Source organism: Cydia amplana, chromosome 23, assembly GCF_948474715.1.
Source record: "Cydia amplana chromosome 23, ilCydAmpl1.1, whole genome shotgun sequence".
In the NCBI taxonomy this organism is placed as follows: Eukaryota; Metazoa; Arthropoda; class Insecta; order Lepidoptera; family Tortricidae; genus Cydia; species Cydia amplana.
The window spans coordinates 1,743,266-1,764,760 of record NC_086091.1 but is presented as its reverse complement, the minus strand read 5'-3'; the positions used below and the strand labels follow the sequence as shown (position 1 = coordinate 1,764,760).

Below are 21,495 nucleotides of genomic sequence, written 5' to 3'. Positions count from 1 at the left end.
TTCGATGAAATTTGCTATATGGGGGTTTTCGGGGACGAAAAATCGATAGGTCTTATCTCTGGCAAAACGCGCGTTTTTGAGTTTTTATAAATGTTTTCCGAGCAAAGTCTCTAATAATTATATTCATGACTTAAATGTGTTACGGGCTTAGAAAGCGATGTGACATCTGTCACATCATTACATAGATTACAACTGTTGTTTCGTACACGTGTATTACGTAGGGCGCATTCGGAGGCTTATTGCGTTATCTTGTGTGTTTAGCCTTAAGTGACTAAAATAGACTAGGTAACCAAAACTTACACACATCAATTTAAGCTATTTTTGGTCACAATCCGAGAGCTTATAGAGGTTACACAGCAAATTCTAAAAATAACTATTAATTGTGTTATTTTCTAATACCTAATACTCGGCGTTCTTCCCACGCGGTACCTACACACGAATATAAACGCAAAATGTTTTCTTAAACTGCGATTTTTGAGAAATAGGCAGTTGATTTTTATTTATTTATTGAAGTGAAAACTTCTTTAGCGGCGCTGGGCACTTTTTGAGGTGGGGAAAAAATGATAAACTCGAGACAGCGTAAGACGATCACGTGACCGTAAGGGGCGAAAGGTTTAGATGGCCACTCATAATTTAGATGGCATTTAAATTAATAAAGAGAAACTCAATGTTATTTGACATTTATTTTGCGGACTCCATTTCAAGGTATGTACCTATCGTGTTACCGGGCGTCGGTAACATAGTGAGGTGAGTTTTCACTTCTATCGGCACTCCCGGAGTGCAACCGTTGTTGCTTGTTTTTATTTTATATATTTAGAAACAAACAATCTCGTATTGTCACATTAGATAGTAGACTTATAGTTTCCTTAATTGAATTATGTAAACGTATACAATTAAAACATTAAAATATAAAAGTACCTATATACGAATTATGAATTATCTATAATATCTATATGAATCGATAATAACATACCTATTTAAACGGTGTGTTAATAAATTGTGCCTGAAAACTTGCAGTTATGTAATAACAATTATAATATATGTCGAATACATTTTAAAGATCGTTTGAAGTTAATAGTGTTTCATGAAAAATATCCACATATTGAAACTTTTCATCATAAAACCTGCACGCTCTCCTAATTAAACTGTAACCATTTTTGAACGTAAGCTTAAAAATTTTATGATGCGGTTGACAACCTTAACCACATCATTAAACCTTAACCTTTTTGAAGTGAAAACTTCTTTAGCGGCGCTGTGCACTTTTTGAGGTGGGGAAAAAATGTTAAACTCGCGACAGGTCACGTGACCGACAGATTCGACAGATTGAAAATTCGTAAGACGGTCCACGTGACCTGTTCGAAAAAATGTTACAATGTCATTGAGTTTTCACTTCTGCCGGCACTCCCGGAGTGCAACCCGTTGTTTTTAGGGTTCCGTACCCAAAGGGTAAAAACGGGACCCTATTACTAAGACTCCGCTGTCCGTCCGTCCGTCCGTCCGTCCGTCTGTCACCAGGCTGTATCTCACGAACCGTGATAGCTAGACAGTTGAAATTTTCACAGATGATGTATTTCTGTTGCCGCTATAACAACAAATACTAAAAACAGAATAAAATAAAGATTTAAGTCGGGCTCCCATACAATAACAAACGTGATTTTTGACCGAAGTTAAGCAACGTCGGGCGGGGTCAATACTTGGATGGGTGACCGTTTTTGCTTGTTTTATTTTTTGCTTGTTTTGCTTTTTTGTTGTTGTTGTCGTTGTTGATGGTGCGGAACCGTCCGTGCGCGAGTCCGACTCGCACTTGGCCGGTTTTTTTATTTCATTTAACAGGATATTATGATGAAAGTGTTCATAAACCAATTCTTTATAGTATAAACATCGATGATCAATGTAACCCGTGGTTACCGGGGTTTATTTAAAGAAAACAAAGGTATGCAAATAACAGGTATCGTATTACCAGTGACGGCGAGTATAAATCACTACTCCGACAACCGAGACGGATGGGGGAGTGACATGTGCGAAATTAAATCTGTACTACAATCAGAAATGTACTCCGGATTTAAAACGACATTTATTTTATTTCATTGAAGAAGGAATAGTTATTTACGGTACAAGTGCGGAAAGTAGGAAATAGGCAACGAGTGCTGATGAATTAATGGCTCCTCTACACGATGGACCAACGCCGGCCACTCCAAGGGACGCATTTATACGTTAGAGGGAGCAAGTGATATTGCTATCTCATTCTATCGCATGGCTGCGTCCCTTGGAGTGGCCGGCGTTGGCCCATCGTGTAGAGGAGCCATAAAACACGATCGAAGGTAGTGTTTTAAATCGACACGAGTTGCGAATTACCTATTCCCACGTGTACGTTGTACTATACAACGTTTTACTCACTCTTTAAATTTTCGACATATACACGGAATGTGCTCTTTCCAGCACTAGTTTTTTTTTAATTTTGACAAAGTTGCGTTTGGCGCTCGAGGTCACAAACTTGGATTATTAATAGGGCCAACATCATAAATTAGTCTGCAAAAAACCAGAACTACCGGATTTGTCGCAAAAGCTAAATGTATTTATAAATGTTCTGGTATCTATTCGTCCCCCTTGCTGTGGAGACTTCAGGTTGCTGGTGCGCTGAGGGTAAGACCTTCCTTCGCGAGCTGGGTCGTCGCCTGAATGAAAGGGGCCTTGACCCCCGCTCCGGGTTTTTCCTGATGCAAAGGCTGTCCATCGCAATACAACGCGGCAACGCGGCGAGTGTGATGGGCACCTTTGCGTCAGGGACAGCTCGGGACGGGTTTTAGTAAGTAGTTATTTTTTATATTTTTAGTTTGTATTAATATTAATATTATTTATCTCTCTTTCATTTATAAATTCACTGTTTTATGCGGTTAATTTAAAATAACATTTATTTCGAGGTTAATTTTGTAATAATACTTTGCGTATACCAGTCCGGTTCGTAACAAAATTACATTCAGAATGGTAAAATTTCAAGATTGCCTACGCAGAACTACCTCCACTTTTCACGTCTAATTTCACAGGTCAAATAAGATATCCAGGTCTTAACTTGAAATTTCTAGAACATTTTTACACTTAAAATGATCTATTTAATATGCCACCGCTAAAGGCATCATCTCATTTAAACCTCACAAAGAGCTACACATTCTCCGTAATGGCTGAACCTTGTATCAGGCACAAGATCGCCAAACTAGCTCGTAAAAACCGTATTACGGTGAAAAAACACGTTTTCATAAGTGCACAGTTGGACTGGTTCAAACAGTAGTATACCTCATTCATTCATTCATTCAGTCATTGCTCTTTACGCACTACGCCCCTAGATATGTTATAACTAGGAATTGTGCAGCTTATTAGGTAGTAGCTTTTGGCCGCGACTTCGTCTGCGTGGATTTAGTAGCAGTAGGTAGAGTAGAGAGTAAGGATAGCGCCTGGATAAAGTGCAATAGATATCATTCAATTTGAGCATAAAGCTTAATTGTTTACATCAATTATCAGACACTATTAATTATCTAAATTTCACCCCCCTTTACAGCCTAATAGAGGTGATTTTCGACATAAAAACTGTCATTTATCCTTCCCCGGGACTGAAACTATCTCTATGCCAAATTTCAACTAAATCGGTTAAGCGGTTTAAGCGTGAAGAGGTAACACACACAGACAGACAGATAGACACACACTTTCGCATTTATAATAATCATTTTTATAATATGAATTGGTCGCTTTTTCTATAGTATATAATATTTATTTCAGTTTGTGATTTATAGGTAAGTGTCCTGAAAAAATACAAATCAAATATTTAACAAATTAATTTGATTAGTTCCCTTTGTATTCTTGTACCCTCCTAAGACCCTGCGTATAATTTTTTGTACATATTCCAAAAAATATTTTGAAGTTTCATTGAGTAACTAAGGGTTCCAAACTAAAAAACAAAACAAATGCTTCTTGGTCTCAGAAGGCTACTGTTTTCTTACTGTCTACTGCGCGCCCCCGCAACAAAATGGCGACTTCCTATTATGGCGGGAACAATGAAGCCCTTGAAAGTTCTTGACGAAGATGCCCTGAGCACCCTCGTCTGCGCCGGAGAGGAACCTATGGGCTGCACTTCATTTCACCAGTAAAGGGAGATGGTGTTTTATGAATAGGAAAAGATATTTGGGTCAGGGAAAAAGTTAGGAAAAACGTAGGGAAAGTAAAAAAATATTACCGGTTGACGACCGGTCTGGCCTAGTGGGTAGTGACCCTGCCTGTGAAGCCGCGGTCCTGGGTTCGAATCCCAGTAAGGGCATTTATTTGTGCGATGAGCACAGATATTTGTTCCTGAGTCATGGTTGTTTTCTATGTATTTAAGTATTTGTATATTATATATATCGTTGTCTGAGTACCCACAACACAAGCTTTCTTGAGCTTACCGTGGGGCTTAGTCAATTTGTGTAATACCTGTCCTATAATATTTATTTATTTATTTTTATTATTTATTTTATTTCACTAAATAATTTAATTGATTTCCTACCTGGCGCAACGCATTGGCATTGCCGTCCAGCGCGGCACTGCCGCCAGCCTTCTTGGCATCCTGCCCCAAGGCACGGAGCTGGGGCCAGTTTTTTTTTATAATTTTAGTTATTGTTATTGTAGTTAGTTGTAGTTTATAATTTTTTGCATATATTAGGCTACTGTTTAAGTTTAATACCAATTTATTGATGCTTCTTGTTCTTTACTTTATTTTTATTTTGGTATTGTTATTGTGTCTATCAATCATTAATCATCGTCATCATTATTATCCCATGTAGACAAAGTCGCGGCCAGAAGCTAGTGTCGCTATAAAATGAGAGGGCAACTTCGTATGGCGGCGGCTAAACATTAGTTAAATTTAAGGTAAACGTACTAGTGCTCGACATTCTAATGCCCAATAGATGGCACCCTGCTGTCACCTCTATTGACAATGACTTAAGTTTCAAGATGACATGTACCGGGACCGCGTCGAGCACCAGTACGTTTACCTTATTTAAATCAATATTTTTTAAACCTCACAATCACATAAAACGCTGAACGTACAATCTCAGCAAATCACATTCCATTACTCCCCTAATATAGATAAGATACGCCGAATCTTATTACTAAGCCTACTTTTGAGGGGTGAAATAAAAAATTGAAAAAATATCCTAATTTTAATAACAAGCAAAATTTTCCGGTATTCGAGAATCCCTTTCGGGGACGCTATTCCGACCGCTTACAGATTACGGGTTTACATTGAACACTCAGACAATAAAGGTGACCTGCGGGTCAAACTGCACCAGCATTACTCCAGCAGTATTGCAGCGCAACATTACTGCCGACTGTACTACTGCCGAAAATGTCAAAATTGACGTTGCTGCCCGGATTTTCAGTCGGTTGCAATGTCGCGCCGCATTTCTTTGCGTTGCGACACGCCTTACTGCTGCAGTCTGAATACGAATGTTACGTTTAAGGATGACTCACGTTAGAACGGCCCAGGTCCGGTCCAGGTATCCGACACTTCGTTTTCTATACAAAGGATCACGTGATCAACAGAACGTGTCATAGAAAACGAAGTGTCGGTTTCCTCGGCCCGGACCCGGATCGTTCTAACGTGAATCCTTTAGTCTGATGTGACGTATAAATTATGTCCATTTTCGTACACTGGTTCACCTGATTTCTATCTTACAGTCACTCGGCAACGAATTTCTACCAAAATCCCAGTTCATTATTGAAATATCGCCCCTACCGAATATAAAACGGTTAACTTGTGAATTATTATGCCCTATTAGTTTTACTGTTTAGTCTATTCCAAGAATTATTTTTATTAAATTTGTTTTTGTTTTCCCGTTTCGATATAATTTAAATGCGATGTCTAGAAAATCATAACATTTCATTGGTTTTCTTTTAAAATAAGAATGACGGGGTTCTAGGTTACTTCAAGTTAGAGCGCTCATTACGTACCTACACATATTTATAGCAAAGATTTGGACACGATTTTAAATACAGATATTGTTTGGGTATTCATAAACGGCTGCTAACTTAATCAGTTGATGATCGTCGTTTGTCCCTATCTGTCGTTATGCCATAGAGAGGGACAAACGACGATCATCAGCTGATTAACTTAGCAGACGATAATGAATATCGCCGTGTGTCTAGATGAGCCCAAGACATGTTTGTATAAATTGTATACCCATGAATGTGTGTGTAAATTCCTTAAGGGAGTCAGTTGAAAATATTTTGACCTAACACCGATATTTTGTACCAGGGATGTTGCGAACATCCGCATCCGCATCCGCAACCGCGGAACTTCCGCATTATTTTCAACATCCGCATCTGCATCCGCATCCGCATAAAATCGATGCGGAGCTTATGCGGATGCGGATGTCGAACAAGTCGGTACAGGAACGTCTTAGCGGCGGCGTAAGTGCTAGGTAATTTCGTCATTACCTATAACGAAATCGTCTAGAATCTAGATCCAGAAAAGTCGGCCAAGTTACTGTTTATTAAATATAACGCACCTATATTCTTGCTCAAATACTAAACGTTTCGTTTTTTTTAAATAAAAAAATACGAAAAATGTAATATTTGACGTTTTCTAAGTACCTAATCTTGACATCCGCATCCGCATCCGCATCCGCATCCGCGGATGTGAGCCTTTAAATATCCGCATCCGCGGATGTCAAAAAATCTGCATCCGCAACATCCCTGTTTTGTACTGTCCGGCTTCACGATGCTAAACAAACTAAGATTCTGTCAATCTGAAGTAATTATGCCGCGGGGTGTGGTAGCTCCATTCGGGGCGGGGGCTATTACATATATCAATGAAAAGGAACCTTATTGTCGATGGCGCTTACGCCGCACAGCGTCGCGCGGCATTGTATTTGCCATCGACAATAAGGTCCCTTTTCATGGATAACGTCACATATATGTACTTATAGCACACACGTTTAAAGCCGGGATTCCAGCAGCGGCACTACCGGTCTAGACAAGGTGACAATCGCTGTCGCTTCGACAACGAAACGCTTTGTCTCTCTCTATCACTCTTAGATATTAGTGCAACAGTGACGGTTGCGTTTCGATCGCTACGGAACGTAAGTGATTGGCATGTTGGCTACGCGGCCTGTGCGGCACGAGCATTTTTAGGGTTCCGTACCCAAAGGGTAAAAACGGGGCCCTATTACTATGACTCCGCTGTCCGTCCGTCCGTCCGTCCGTCTGTCACCAGGCTGTATCTCACGAACCGTGATAGCTAGACAGTTGAAATTTTCACAGATGATGTATTTCTGTTGCCGCTATAACAACAAATACTATCTCAGAATAACATCTCTCTATAACAGAATAAAATAAAGATTTAAGTGGGGCTCCCATACAACAAACGTGATTTTTGACCGAAGTTAAGCAACGTCGGGCGGGGTGAGTACTTGGATGGGTGACGTTTTTTTGTTTGTTTCGCTCTATTTTTTGTTGATGGTGCAGAACCCTCCGTGCGCGAGTCCGACTCGCACTTGGCCGGTTTTTTGTATTGAATCAATAAATAGAATCAGGCGTTACTATGCGGAAATCCTCTTTGTGTTTGTGATTCCGTTGCTTAGCGTCAGAGCGTCAACATCTCCTGAGTATGCCTCGTGGAGAGGCGAAACACGTGCCGAGTATTGTTCTTTTGGTGGTGGTTTGTTGGATAGCGGTAAGAGCGTACGACTTGCAATCCGGAGGTCGCGGGTTCGAATCTCGGCTCGTACCAAAGAGTTTTTCGGAACTTATGTACGAAATATCATTTGATATTTACCAGTCACTTTTCGATGAAGGAAAACATCGTGAGGAAACCGGACTAATCCCAATACGGGCCTAGTTTACCCTCTGGGTCAGATGGCAGTCGCTTTCGTAAAAACTAGTGCCCACGCCAATTACTGGGATTAGTTGCTTAGCGGACCCCAGGCTCCCGTGAGCCGTGGCAAAATGTCGGGAAAACGCGAGGAAGATGATGGTGGTGGTTTGTTATATTTATTTGCGTATTTATTATTGGGAGGGTGGGAACATTAATTGCATGTAAAAAATACGCAAGTAAGTGTAACAGGTTAGCACTGATTGAATAGCACGTCATCTTTTCGCGGATTGGCAAAGTAATATTTTGGTACTTATTCATTTTTGTACTGAATCTGCTTGTGCCGCACCACAGTGCCGCACGCTGGTGGAATCCCGCCTTAACAGATGACTTACGCTGAAACTCTGAATAATGACACTTCAGCAGTATAGAAAGCATCACGTGATGGTCACCATCGCCCGTCATAGAAAACGAAGTGTAGGTAGCCTCGGCCCGAACCCGGACCGTTCTAGCGTGCGTCATCCTTTAGGCTTAGGTAACTTATTACGTAAGATTTGATGACTCTATATTACTTTATTCTTCCTCCTGAAATAGCAAAAGTATATCGTATTTAATAGCTTATTTTGTTGATTTCGCTCATGTAGGTACATAGTTTTCAAGTTCATTATGATCGTTAGGATATCATGTTAAAGTATTTATAATATTGTTTTCACAAACAATCTATAAATAACAACTTATTTTCAATGCTAAAACTAAGCCCGTATAAAGGTGCGGCCACACCGCTGCTTAAAAAACGGTGGCGGCACGGAACGGTAACGCACCGTTGTTATCGCACGATCTCCACAACGCTGCTTACAACACGGAATCGCAGTGACGCGTCGTAAATTTCACGATTTCGACACATGTCTTCCTAGTAAATCGTACGGCGTTATTCATAAACGTCTGCTAAGTTAATCAGCTGATCATCGTCGTTTGTCCCTCTCTATGGCATAACGACAGATAGAGACAAACGACGATCATCAACTGATTAAGTTAGCAACCGTTTATGAATAACGCCATTAACCTTTACGGCACGTCACCCTCAACGTACTTTGAGCAGAGGTGTGGGTGGCACGCAAAAAAATACGATGCGGCACTGCGATTCCTTACCGTCACCGTTTTTTAAGCAGCGGTGTGGTCGCACCTTTATTCTTGCAAAACATTTAGCTGAAAACAATTTTAATAAAACAAAAATAAACAAAGAACACGCTAATTAAGTATGAATTAATAAACAACGATAAATATTTGTCTACATACATTATTCATAATTACCACTAAATGTTACAAGCAAATATTTACTCTTGCTCACAGATTTAATTAATTATTTTTGTTCCTTTAAAAACATAATTTTGAAAATGTGAATTTATTTATCATTTCGTGGGCGTTGTACTGTATTAACTATTATAAGAGTTAAAACGTGGAAAAAACCGGACAAGTGCGAGTCGGACTCGCCCACCGAGGGTTCCGTACTTTTTAGTATTTGTTGTTATGGCGGCTGTCACGGTTCATGAGATACAGCCTGGTGATAGACCGACAGACAGCCAGTGGATTCTTAGTAATATGATCCTGTTTTTACCCTTTGAGTACGGAACCCTAAAAATGGATGAAAGAAGAATAATATAGAAAATAAGTAGGGCACGATGAAGAGGAAAAACGGGGCAAATATTATAAAAAAAAACTATTTACGTCAAAAGTTACATCTAAATTTTGCAAAAGGAAATCAAACCTGGGATCGCCTAAACGTAAAAAGGTATTTCATTATATTTTATAGGAATAAGAATATCTAAGACTTTTTTAAATCATATCAAAATAATTATAAAGGCATAAAAATAGGTCACGAAAATTGGCAACGATAATTGAACCGCTTTATATCCATTTGGACCACAATAAGATAAGATAACCCCCAGGATCAGATCCACCATCTTTACCGCCCGTATAATAAATCTCTATGATAATTGCCTCGTAAAACTGTTCAAAAATATATTCACAATTATGCACTTTATGTAATAGTATTAAGGCGAATGTTGTGTAGATGTTTTTGGTGTGAAATGTAAAAGAGGAATTCGGATTCTTTGGTGACAATCGGGGAATCTGCTTAGCGATTAAGTCTTTTGTTGTATTTTCAATTAAATTGGGGTTCTTGGTTGAAGCATCGTATTAATATACAGGGTCATTTCTGGACCGTTAGCCATATTGTGCGAGGTGATTAGGTAGGTCATACTGAACAACTTTTTCTATGGGACCAACCCCGAAATCCCAAAAAAGTTTGGGCTTCCCATAGAAAACGTCGACATCCACTCGACCAAAATGTATGAAACGGTCAAAAAAATTTTTGTGATTTCGGAGTTGGTCCCATGGAAACAGTTGTTCAGTATGGCCTACCTAATAACCTCGCACAATATGGCTAACGGTCCAAAAATTACCCTGTATTATTAGGTCGTTAGGTTGTATGAGTGAGCTAAAGTGGGCCTGTAAAATGTCAAGTATAACATTTATTCAGACCTATGAAACAAATCACATTATTTCATTAAATATTTTTTTTGTGTTTTTGTCACCTCTGTAGTTGCAAGCGTCCATAGGCTACGGTGACTGCGTACCATCAGGCGGACCGTATGCTGGTTTGCCACCGATATGGTATAACTAGTGGCTCTGTGAGCTGTAGACCTCGCGAGCATAGCTTATTGGGACCGTGCACGATGACAGCGCCACACAGCGGTTTGATCAATCAACAATACAAAGATTTTAATTTATTAAAAAAAATACGAAGTTTAAGTAAAAAAAAAATTCAAAAAGTTATGTCTTACTGGGGATCGAACCCAGACTTTCCGTGTGCAAACAAAAAAGAGATTGTTTACAAAATGCGCCATGATAGTTCTTAGCTAAGCTGACGAAATTCGGCTACTCATTCTCGAGTACAAACTAAATATCTACATACCGCCTAAACCAGCAATACAATTTTTCTGCGTTTTTTGCCATTTACTATGTAAATATGTCTCAAAAAGAAAATACTCTTATGATATCGATACGACTATTTTTTTAAGCGCGAGGTATCACAACTCCTCCATTTTTGAAAATTTCCAAAAACGGGATCGACAAAATTTTTTTATTTACTCATAGAATCTGGTCACAAAATTTCACAAGAATCGGTTGAGAATTATTGTGACCTGTAGAGCAGAACATCCGGACATACAAAAGCAAAATGCCCGGGTCAAAACGTAGACCTTCGCTACGCTTCGGTCAATAATAGTACTAGGTACAGAAGGTTCACTCTCTATCAAAACGCGTCTATTACGACAGATATGACCGCTAGGTGGCGCAAGCGCGAGCAGGCGTCCTTTCCGTAGCGGTGCGCAGCAACTACTATAGTTAGACACCAAAATTGGTGTGGGCCACATGTACTTGTAGTAACCACGCCTGATTTCGTGTAATAAAGCAGTTTTTACAATAAACTAAAAATTCTAAGCACGCAATTTCCAGATGGACAATAAAAAAATTAACCCATAAAATGATCTAACTCTCCTGAGAACTCTTCTAAATTTTTAAAAGCCAGATTTAAGGTAAGTACATTAAGTTGTCAAAAGGGAAATTTGGACTTGCAATTACCTAAGTTAGACCGAGAGGCCGGTTCTGATTTCGCTGTTTGATACGGTTTTGATGTTAATAACCTTGTTATGATACGACCTTGACGCTCGCTTACGCCTCACGCTGATAAGTGCGCGCTTAACATTAACTGCCAGCGGACACTATAGTAACTACAAGCTATAATGCTTAGGCTAGGTCGATCTGTATAAGATTGTCTCCAAATATTTATTTATTTAGGTTGTTTTTTTTTTATTTAGTTGTCGTTTTTTTTTTCATTTTTCTCTGATTTTTATGAAATTTGGTGGATAGATAGAGTTCCTTATTCTGTACAACATAAGCGTAGTTTCACTAAACACAAAATCCTACAAAATCTTCCACTGGGTTACAGAAAACGTATGAAATTTTCCGAAACTCAATGGGATTTTTATAAATTTTTTTGTCCCCAATTTTGATTTCGTATTTATACCGACCAGAATAAGGAGATTTTCAAACCTACCAATTTTTATCAAAAGCTGAGAAAAAATAAAACCGACAAAAAATATAAAATGGCCCAGGTATGTCAAAACTACGTCAAAACGTTAGTACAGAATCGGGCTGATCCGAATAAGAAAACAAACTTCCCAAAGGTAATTTATCGAGGCTTTCAGAAGTTTTACATCAAAAAGGCTTCGGGTGTTTCCTTGGAACTCATGGAAGTAAGGACAATGCTCAAGACACGGTTGGGAATTATTAAAAGGTTGTTTTTCAATTCAATTCAATATATTTATTTTCAGACCATGTCCATTGTGTTAGTGTACATTCCCTTAATCATGAAAATGAAAAAAATAAAAAATCGTTTATTGGTCACAGTCATTATTGTGTAACAAATTGAGAAAGGGTTGGGACCTCCTAGTGAGTATGTCAATAAGTACTTGTGACAGGAGGCCCCGCTCTTCCAGCAGCAAGTTAAGGGTATACAAACCAATGGAATAGGTACTCGTTAATCATATGGCCCTTAAATTTTCGACATAGTTACGTAAATTTTAAAGTGGAAAAATACTGTTTTGGGTGAGACTTAAGCCTCTGGATTTATTCTAAGCTTAATAGCATCGTTCGCAGACGTTTCTGCTTGTTAAAAATTGTTAAAAAAAATAGTTACGTAATGTGCTAATTATCGCACTAGTGCGGTACATACTGTAAATTTAATTAACTACCTATGCACTTTGTAAAGTACAAATAACTTATGAAGCCAATTTCCCAGCTAATAAATAACGGTTATTTCATAAAATAACAATCAGTTTATTTCCCAGAAAACCGTTTAAGATTCAATCCTGAAATATAAACAAGAATCCTTCATCTTAACCTGGGAGCCTTATTCTGACGCACAGAGCGGATACGTCAAATAAGTAATAAATAAAAAACGAGCGTAGGGACAAGGAGGGAACAGTGGCCCGGGAGAAAAAGGCCGTGTACAGTGGCTCACTCAACCTATAGTTTATCAAAAGACTGTCTAATTTCAAACATATACAGAGAGAATCATACTATCTTTGTCTTACACTAGTACTAGCACCCAAAAGAAAAGGATGAGTATAGTTTTCCTGGTTCTTACTGACTGACAAATTGGTTTGACCAACTATAATTTCAACACGAGAGAGAGGCGATATTTGGGCGATTGAGCCACTGTTCGAGCTGAGCCACTGTTTCCGCCTTGACATTACTCCCATCTAAAATGCCGGCAACGTTCTTGTAATCCCTCTATTGTTGCGGGTGTCCATGCGCGACGATAATTGCTTACAATCGTGCTATTTGCCTACTCGTTTGCCTCCTATTATATAACTTATTCAGCGTCTAAAGTCACAATATGACGGCAATGTGACAATAATAGGACGTTGAAAAAACGTATTTACGTCAAATATTTACTTGAGAATAGTCTTGGGAATTTTATTAAGTTAAATGTGAAACGTAGGCAACGACAAAGAAAATATTTTACAATATAATATTGTTTCAATGTAATTTTAGCTGTCTCTTTGGAGTAGGTAAATATCAAAAAAAACTAGAGCTCAAAAATGTCTCAAAAGTCTTTCAAATATTGGATATAGGGTTGCCGCCATGACCGGGTGGCCTAGACAGGAAAACTGAAGACACCAGTTCGAACTTCGAATCCATCAGCCTCGACCTCTTGGCTTGGTCATTTTTCTTTAAATAAAAAAAAAGTAGTATTCTTTATTATGACATCTATTTCAATATATATTTTTGGAGTTGAAACTCTAGGCCCTCGGGGTCCCAGCGCGCACAAGTTTGCAGAAATCGCGAAGGGTCTGGTTGACGTTACTGGTGACCGAAGGTGACACATAAAAAAAGCTTTTGGTACCCTAAAATACAAATTGTAATAACAAAACTTCCGAGACACAGACATAAACGGGTCACTCAGATATTTTAAGTCGAAGAACGCTCGACATTGTTCAGTCCGTACCGAGGAGTATCGTCAGGAGCTTGCGTTGGCGGACCGGCGCACTCTACGCCGCTACATGCCGTCGAGCGTTCTTCGACTCAGCCTCGTAAGACCCAGAGCAATTGGCGCTTTTGAATTTGTAACTTTCTTTTATTTCTATACGAGTTCAAAACTCGAATTAAATTTGTACTTGTACAAGTACACGGGGTTAAATACGTGAGTGACCCGTTTTTAATACATTTAATACATCATAAATTGTAATTTATTATGTTTGTAATTCCAGAATACGGCGTTACACAACTCCGTACGCACACGCCGCCGTTTTTAATTTCACAAAACAAACATTAATTTCCCCCAAGAAACGAGCTTTGCACCCTAGGCGGCGGCGGTTTTTTTTAAACTTTCAAATTGAAAGTGTACCTTAAGGTTACAATTAGATTGCAACTTTAGTTGATGGGGTATCGTTGCAGCAGCAGAAAATGGTTAAGGTTCAGAAGTAAACTGGGCCGGGCACCGGCGCTTCGTTTTCAGAAAGCACCACGTGATCACCGATCGGCCGTCATTGAATAAGACATGTCGGACGCATCGGCCCGGGCCCGGCCCGGTCTAACGCGAGTCATCCTTAATTGTTGCGGCTTCATTGTTGCCACCGATATATCTGTCAATTTTCTTGATAAAATGAGTGATGGATGGAACGTCATAGTCCCGGCAGTAATGCTGCGGCGAACGTCACTCATTTTATCAAGGAAATTGACAGATACAGCAACGGAAACGATGACGCCGGAACAGTAAGGGTAACATTCCATTTCTGACCGCAGCTGCACTACTAACTGGTACTGAACGCGTCGCTGTTACTGTCAATTTCCATAGTAAAATGAACAGTAGTGCAGCTGCGGTTGGAAATGGACTGTCACCTTAATGCAGTTGACATCTGAACGTCACCTTCGCAGCAGTAATGCGGTTTGTTTCCCACTCATTTTATAAAGGAAATTGCTAACGAACACTAAATTGCCCGGGTTAACGTTGCAGCAGTCATATTGTTGCAGTCTTGCAAAATTCTTTACATATATGGAGCTACTTTACTGCACTAGTGCGGTAATTATCACATTGCGTAACTAGGTATATCGAAAATTCAAAGTGAAACCATGTACGATACATGTGCTAATATGTAATTCGCAACTCGTGTCGATTTAAAATACTCCCTTCGTTCGTGTTTTAATTTATCGCCTCTCTTTGCGAATTTCCTATTTTTCGCACTTGTATCTTAATGTACTATTATTTCATAGAAAAAAACCGTTCATATAATTTTGGGATGGTCTCTCCCGGTAACCTTTGTTGGAAGAAAAGTCATCATCCGAATGTTACCTTTACTTTTCGCTCACTTGGTAATTAAAAACAGTTCGCGACTTTCTTTACCGGGGAATTATTAAACGGTCAAGCAAAAGAACAGAGTTGAGTACTTTGCGAAGTACATTAAGGTGAGCAGGGAGATAAAATGATAGTGGACTGCTTTTCCATACAAAGGTAGACGCAATTTTCCTCTCTGGATGATAGTATGGAAAATATTTATGAGCAGTTGTATATGACACCGTAAAGATTGTGAACCCGTTAGTTTATAATGTAACGTAGGTTAGGTTAGGTTAGTTTATAATCTCCCTACTGTCAGTTTATATTTTAACTAGCGAGATGTTGAACTGACGAGTGTTTACAATTTTCTGTTTGGATGTTTTTCATCCCTCCTAATCCTAAGTCTTACAATAACAAAAAATCTAAAAAGCAAACGAACGCCCAAAAAAATAGACATTCAGTTAGAACAAAAAGTTGACAGTTCGGAACAACTGACACACATCGGTCGTTCGCACACATCGATCGTTTTAATAATATTCACATTTCTAAATCGGAATAATTTGACTTCTCCCAAAGCAAACCTTGAGATAAACTAAAAATAAACCTAACAAGACATATATCTGTATCATATCAATATAATTATATAGCTCCACCAATAGCGCCGACGATTCAATTATTTTTTACGAGCAGGTGGGCTATCAGACCTTCAGACCTTTACCGTGTTCTTATTCTGACGTGGTTTTTCTCAAAACCAGTCTATGTTGACACATATTATTTACTCTTATTTTATTTATTTGTAAGCCTGCTGAGTCCCACTGCTGGGCAAAGGCCTCCCACTCTTTCCTCCGCGCGTCTCGTTCTATGGCAATATTAGGCCACATATTAATTCGTATAAATTTTAGTGGCTCTGTAAGCCTATTGTAGCCGCTGTGCAGGGCCTTACCATGATGATGTGAAGGGTCCATTGACCATATTGGGTCGCATAATAATTGATTATCATAATGTAATGTTACGCATAAAACTCATTTCGCATAATTGTTATTGTGCTAAAACTATTAACATATCTTAAAAATTATAAAATAAACCTAACCTAACCTACCCTGTTCTACACAACCTATGCAAAATATTTTCGAAAATACTTTCTGTTTCAGTTGGAGAAAAATTATGCGAAAAGAGTTTTATGGGTAACATTACATTAGGACAATCAATTATTATGCGACGAGATACGACCCCGCAATAAGGACATCATGGTAAGGCCCCAGGTCTGGAACTCGACGACTCAAATAAAAATCTTCGTTGTGTTATTGTGAGACGCAATGACATCGGACCAAGAAATTAGACAGGTAGAATACCAATCTTACCCGCTCTCGGTTGGCAATAACAATCCGACCTCCAGAGATTTTCCAGATTCTCATAACCTCTAGCCGCCCCGAGACCTATAAAAAGGTCTCCTGTTCCATTCTAATTTGAACTTTGTGTTGACAAAATAAAATTTCATTTTGCTTGGCAAGGTTTGACGTATGGGCGGCTAGAGGATAAAACCAATACTAAAAGATCTCTCAAAGGAAGTACTTTATATCAGCCTTAAGCTCACCCTTACACTGGTTTATGCTGATTATAAGAAAGGGCCTGCAAGGTTCAGATTTTGTGACGGATTATTTTCAGACAGCTTTTAGATGACGTTGGGTTTCGCTCAAGATTTGTAGTGGGTTACTTACATTAATCTGTCAGCTCCCACGGCTCATATATGAGCCAAAACGCTTATGATAATTTTAACGTACCTACAGCACAGGGCGGACACGCCATACATCAAAAATTATTTGCTTTTATATGTGTGCACGGCACGTCTGTACACGCGTCATTGTGTATGTGTGGGTAAGTCGCTTTACTGAGAGTACGCCAGAAGTCCGCCAGATTCATGTCGCGGGGCGAGGTAATGCGAGTCGGGGCGGGGCGGTGCGTGGCCGTTCTGTATGATAATACTATTACTTATTCTGTGCCTACAATAATCCGGTACTGAACGTAAATCCAAGGTCAAAGTATTTATCAGAAAACAATTCCAGCAGTTTTTTGAACGAAAGTCTATGAACTATAATAACGGTTTTATCGAGGCATTTCGTGATTTTCGGCCGAATTTTAGACAAACTTGTATAGATTGATAACAGTAATTGTGTGGTACAAGTTAGTGTAAGGCCTGAGTGGACGCTCGAGTTGGGCGTGCAGCGGGGCGGGGCGCGCGGCGTGCATGTTAAACAAATGTAAGCGTATAGGAGCGGCCTTAGTGCACGTTGCTCAAATCACTTGTGAGCCCGACGCCACGCTGCACGCCCCGCCGAACGCTCCGCTTCGAGTGTCCACTCAGGCCTTACACTCAGGGTTGTTTAGTTACAAGCGATTTGCATTACCTTTGGTGTTATTCTTACGATTGAGTTACGTAGTGTCCTAGGTGTGAAAACGTGACAAGGACGCAAAGCAGTCCGGCGCAACGCGCACAATGGAAAACAATCGTAAGGTGACGTTTGAATGGCAACTGTAACTGACAAACGCCAATCGAGACTCAAATATTGTAGTTTTTTTTTTTGTTTGATCAACAAAGGCCTCCGATATCCGCTACCGCTAATCTCCACGATATCTTCTCTTACCTATCCCACACCCAATAAAGCGTTCACTCAACGCGTCAGAACTACAATCGCAGCTTACACCCGCTTTCTCTCGCTCTTTGTATCCGCTATCGCTTATCGCCACGCTATGCTCTCAACCCTTGTCCCACACACTAAAACCACACGCAATAGTGCGTTCACTCAACGCGTCACAATTACAAGGAAAGTCACTCAGTCGGATTTCCTCGGCGACATTTCACACCAATTAGTGTTTGGGAATTATGGCGTCTTTATGACGTGCTAAGGGGAGATTTGTTGGTTTTGACCTAGATTAAGGCGTAAAAACTTCTTAATAGATTAATAAAAACCGGCCAAGTGCGAGTCGGCCTCGCGCACGAAGGGTTCCGTACCATTCCGGAATATCGAGTTAAAACCGAAACATTATGGTTAAAGCTGAATCAGGCACTTCATGCTGCTTATATCAAATCCTCAAGTATAGTGTGTCAAAACACTCTCGTATACTTATGTCAGCGATAGTCACGGGTGTTCGAGGTGGCTTGACCACTGTGTAACTACTGATGCGGCCAGACTAACAGTTACTGACGTCAAGATACACTATGACGTGTTTTGGTCAGATCACTTCCCTTTGGAACTAGTTTGTAATTTAAGTAGAAATATAGGTAAAAATAATATTCAAACGGGAAATCTGGGAAATGATAATCTGAAGGGTATAATATGGGGTGAAAGGGAGCTGCCTCAGATAAACGAGTATCGAAACATTTGTAACGGTAAACTAAAAGATATTGATTTTCCTAACGAACTAGAGCAATGTTGTGATAATGTTTGTAATAATGCTGATCACAGGATAATCATAAATAACATGTATAAGTCTATTATAGTGATACTTAAAGAGGCCTCAGTTGCCAGTTATCATAAAAGACATCACAGAGCAGGTCGTATCACGGGCTGGAATAAACACGTCAGGGAGGCTCACCAGACGGCGAGAGTATGTTTTCAGGAATGGTGCAGGTTCGGTAAGCCTAAGTCAGGCCGACTATATGAAGAGATGTGCCGTTCTAGAAAACATTTCAAGGCTAAACTTAAGTTTTGTCAAAATAAGAAAGACCAGATTAAGATGGACATTATTGCCTCACATCATAAGTCTAAAAACTTTGTTCAGTTTTGGAAATCGACAAACAGGATGAACCCTAAAGTGAGCCTTCCAGTAAGTGTTGACAATGTTAGTGAGCCGAGTGATATCGCAAACCTCTTTAAGAATCAGTTCAAAGTGGAACCTCTGAAGGTGGATGGACAGCTGCCGGTGCTCGGTGCTGGGACTCGTGTGGAGGGTACCTTAATCACAATTACACCAGCGGAAATATCCAAGGTTGTACGGCAAATGACGAGAGGTAAGTCACCCGGACACGATGGTCTTAGCATCGAGCATCTGCAACATGCGGGTGCTCATCTCCCCAGGGTTCTTGCGATGTTCTACACATTTTGTATTCGCCATAACTATTTGCCTGAAGACCTCATGAAGACCATTGTGGTGCCCATTATAAAAAATAGGACGGGTGATGCCTCCGACAAGTCCAACTATAGACCAATCTCGTTGGCAACCATACTGGCGAAGGTATTGGACAGTGTGCTTAACATTAGACATGGCTTATGCCGCACGACTTAGAAATTCTAGGAAATATTGATTCCGACTTTGGATTTACGGGGAAGTCAGCGGTTGACTCTGCGGCCGGCATTTTTCGAGGTAGGCCCTTCGGGGGAGTGGCCATATTGTGGCGTAAAAGTGTTTTTCGTCAAGTATCTGTGATAACTTGTAATAGTGAACGAATTACTGCTATAAAAGTAGTTGTGCATGATAGTCCTGTGTTGATATTTTGTGTTTATATGCCTACAGATTCTATAGACAATCGTTTAGAGTTTAGCGACTGTTTGAGCGAAATTGCGGCTATTGTTGAGCAGAGTGATGTGGGGCCAGTGTTTATTATGGGGGATCTAAACGCTCATCCTGGCGCGTTATTTGGTAACGATATGTTGAGCTTTTGTACTGATCAAAAGTGGTCGTGTATTGATATGCAGTTTTTCGGGGAAACCTCTGATACTTATACTTTTATAAGTGAGGCCCATGGTTGTAGTCGGTGGCTCGACCATTGCCTAGTTACTGAATCCGCTAGCAAGTTGGTAGAAAACGTAAAAATTCACCACGACATCTTTTGGTCAGATCATTTTCCAATGGAGCTACAATGTAACCTAGATATAATTAGACCTAGGAAATTAATGTCATATCTTGTACAAAACAATGTTATATGGGGAAATAGAAATTCTATTGAGATAGATAAATATATGGAATTATGTCAAAGCTCACTTAGACAAATAGATTTTCCTCAGGAGCTTAGTAGCTGTTATGATAAAATGTGTGACAATCCTGACCATAGGCAAGTGATAGATTCTCTGTATACAAAAATAATTATGTCCCTGTCCGAGGCTGCTAGTGATGGCCGTGACGCTGTGAGACGTGTTCGTGGTAGGAATAAAGCTGGCTGGAATGAACACATCAGGGGCGTGCACTCGGAGGCTCGTCGAAGCTTTCTCAATTGGGTAAGTTATGGTAGGCCAAGCTCTGGTCCGCTATACGACGAAATGGTTAGAACTAAGAAATGTTTTAAGAGTAAACTTAAGTTCCAACAGAATAACGAGGAACAAACAAGAATGGACAAACTCGTTAATTCTCATAAAGAAAAGAATTTCAAAACATTTTGGAAAGAAACGAACAAGTTGAAGCCTAAGGCGAGTCTCCCGGTGTGCGTGGGTGGCTGTGATAACCATAAAGACATAGCCAACATGTTTCAAAATCATTTTAGGATAAAGCCGAGACTGACCAGCGATGTGCAGGGTCTTGATGCTGCTGCCGACGTTGCGAGTCACCCTGTTCTTATTACAGCTAAGGATGTTGCCTCTGTAATTAATAAAATGACTCGGGGAAAATCTCCAGGGCACGACGGGTTAAGTATCGAGCACCTGCAACACGCTGGCCACCACATCCATCGGCTGTTGGCTATGCTTTTTACCCTTGGTTTGAGACACTCCTACTTGCCAGACGAGTTTTTGAAAACGGTTGTTGTACCGATAATAAAAAATAGAACCGGCGATGTGTCTGACATTAACAATTATAGGCCAATCTCTTTGGCCACAATTGCAGCGAAGGTTCTTGACGGTGTGCTTGAACGTCACCTCAGTAGACATGCAGTGTTAGATGATAGACAATTTGGTTTTCGTGCGGGTCTGTCTACTGAGAGTGCTATTTTGGTTCTGAAGCACACCGTCAGGTACTACACTGACAGGAAGACCCCCGTGTGCGCTGCTTTTCTCGATCTTTCGAAAGCATTCGACCTAGTGTCGTATGAAAAACTATGGGAGAAGTTGCAGAAGGCGGGTCTTCCTCAAGAACTGATAAGGCTGTTAAAATATTGGTACAACAATCAGTATAACTTTGTGAGGTGGGGGATGTCGGTCTCGGAAGGTTATAGAGCTCAATGCGGAGTCAGGCAAGGGGGACTTACATCTCCACTACTGTTCAACATTTATGTTAATCAGCTGATTGTCGAGCTCAGCAGCACTATGGTTGGCTGTTCGATCGGTGGCAA

The 21,495-nt window shown here is 40.0% G+C and overlaps 1 long non-coding RNA gene across 1 annotated transcript in view; it reads right to left on the bottom strand.

Moving 5' to 3' along the window:
- Window positions 1-21,495, bottom strand: part of LOC134658889 (uncharacterized) — a 582,766-nt gene that overhangs the window by 416,836 nt on the left and 144,435 nt on the right. The gene's annotated exons all lie outside the window — the stretch shown is intronic.